This window comes from Branchiostoma floridae, chromosome 16 (assembly GCF_000003815.2).
Source record: "Branchiostoma floridae strain S238N-H82 chromosome 16, Bfl_VNyyK, whole genome shotgun sequence".
Taxonomy (NCBI): domain Eukaryota; kingdom Metazoa; phylum Chordata; class Leptocardii; order Amphioxiformes; family Branchiostomatidae; genus Branchiostoma; species Branchiostoma floridae.
Window position 1 is genome coordinate 2,782,145 of NC_049994.1, and position 2,989 is coordinate 2,785,133.

Consider the following 2,989-nt stretch of genomic DNA (forward strand, 5'->3'; position numbering starts at 1 on the left):
CTTTTTTAATCAGATGCCTTGGATTAGTCTTTTAACCCTATCCAGACTGGGCTTTTTGGGCCTTCCCTGGCCTGGGGGGGGGGGGGGCTCATTCGACCCCCCCTCTTCGTATTTTCAAAACGGCTTACTGTACGATCACCAAATTTACAGGGGGTGTTTTGCTAATCGATTTTAATAAATCATGAAATTTGATATCATTATGACGTAATATGACGTAATTATGACGTCATTATTTGATATTTTGGCTAAAACGGGGAATTGCCATAATACCTAAATATCTTACTCAAAAAGTTACCAATAAAGGTTTCTTATTAATATCTTAGTGTTATAAGACTTCTGTTGTCGAAAGCCGACGCAGAGACGTCAAAATTACGTCATTGAATGACGTCATCTGTAGTTTAACTATCCGCCATCTTGGATTATGAACCTTTAAATTTTCAAGATACATTTTTTTCAACATATAACGCCAAAACCCCATGAAAATAGATCAAAAATGTTCACATGAATGTTTTCTGTAAGAAAATACCACGTAGTGATGAAATCTGAGTGAAAATAAGCTTGTTATGCTTTAAATCATGACATTGTCGGCCATCTTGGATTTTGACCAATTACGTTATCTCATTAGCATAATTTATGAGTATTTAATTATACATGTTTAACTAAGATGTGTTGGATATTAAAGATATATGAAAAGAAGTTAAGTTTAGCAAGAAAATCTTAAAACCCCATAGTTTAAACCAAAATAAGTGATTATTGTAAAATTTGCTTTTCAGAAACCCGTTGCCATGGCAACACGAAATGTCATAAACTTACCCAATTTTTTTTTAGATTGTTGTCAAAAATATTTTAGGAAAACTCACCGAGTTTGGTTGTTCTAGCACAAGCCGTTTGGGAGCTATAGGAGGTCAAAGTTGGCGCGGACACTTTTAGCCCACCCCCCCCCCCCCCCCCCAGTCTGGATAGGGTTAAGGTGAAAACAGCTATCTGGCCATGATATTACTGTATGGGGCCGCGTAACACAGTGGTATTGTATTCGGCCCGTGATCGAGAGGTCGACGGTTCGAATCCGCCTACCGTGTTGCCGGTCTTGTGCCCTTGGGAAAGGCACTTTACACGACTTTCCTCACTTTACTCAAGTGAAAAATGAGTCGTCCCTCGGATAGGACGTTAAATGGAGGTCCCGTGTATGGGGAGAGCCATACCCCATGCACGTTAAAGAACCCCCACACGTGCGATGGTGCGGTGTGCGTTGGTGCAAATCCTTCTGTCGGGAGTTGGTGATTCACTTCAAATCACCCGGATGGAGGCCTGGCGAACCTCTGTCTCGTATCAGCATGGTGAATTACATCATTCACCCGGACGGGAGACCTGGCGCATCCCCGTCTTGTAATTAGCCTACGAAAGGGTATGTCACCCCGTAAGGGGCGGCATAACCCCGTCGTGTGTAGACATGTGCGAACATGTCTACATTTGATCACGTCGACCGATGATGATGATTACTGTATGTAAAGTTAGTCGAGGAGGTTAATGATCTTTAATGCTATATGGGTACTTGTGTTGTGCTTTTAGCAACCACTGCACATGTTACAGGGTCAAATTGGCTGTCTAATAGGATTATGCAGAAAGTTATTCTTCCTTTGTCTGTAGACTAAGGTACTTTTACATATTCACCCAAGTTTAAAAAAAAGAAATCTTAGAGAAATGCTCCACCCACACACGACGCTCCCAATGTAAGATTGACCAGTCAACAAACACTGCGACTAATTATACGGGCTTTACTATAACTTAACCCTATTCAGACCGGGGGGGGGGGCTTTTGAGGCCCTACTTCGATGTCCTATAACGCCAGAACGCCTTACGCTAAAGCCACCAAATTTGGTGAGTTTTCCTAAAAAATTGTTGGCAACAATTTTACGAAGTTTGACAAATTTTCCAATTTTTCGTGTTGCCATGGTAACCGTTTGCTGACAGGCAGTTTTGCCAAAAATCACTATTTTTGGTTCTAACAATGTATTTTTCACATTTATTTGCTATATTACTGCTATTTTGTTGCATAAATAAAATCTTATATTATTTAGCATATCTTTAATTATATATACATAAATTATGCTAATTTGATGACGTCATCAGCCCAAAATCCAAGATGGCGGACCGCATGGCCAGATAAAGAATAACAAGCTAATTATCCCTTAACATTTGTAACTACCTGGTATTTTTTCATCAAAAACCATCTAAATGAATGAATTTAGTCTATTTCCATTGCCCTTTGTGATTATTTGTTTGAAAAAAAGTAGTTTTAAAAATTCAAGGTGGTGGATATAATACGTCGGAGCCTAACTCGTATCTTAGATGTGCATGACGTCATTATATTTTCGTAATAAACATTATTATTCTGTTATCTGCACTTGTTGTTACATTTTTGTAGTATAACTTGAAGTTTTCTGAGAATACCCTTTTTTCATGAGTCCGGCCAATATAATCAAATTGATGACGTCATAATTACGTCATTTTACGTCAACGTAACGTCAAACGTCAAATACTCGTCAGATATTATGTCGATATCATGTCCTAAAAATTTGGTGGCCCTACGGCACGTCTCGATAGAGTTAGAGGACTTAGAAGTGGAGGGCCTCAACCCCCCCCCCCCCAACCCCCCATCCAGGGATGACCAAAAGAACCCGGTCTGAATAAGGTTAACCTGTCCAAAGCTAAATGTTTGTATAATCAGCCCTGTCCGAATTGAATCTTTCATATTACACATTTTGAATCAAAAATGTTCCAAACGTCCGTAGCATGCTCTACCTGTGCTAAACCCTAGTGGACTGTGCACTTGAAGACATTACGTATACGGAACCAGCCTCGCTCTGTCACCGACCAAACCGCAAACGTACGCGTTATTGCTACAGAAATCGCCTATATCAATGAGAAAACTGTAGTCATTACTGACATAAGTCATTTTTCTACGTTCTCATGCTGCCATTGTTTTGAA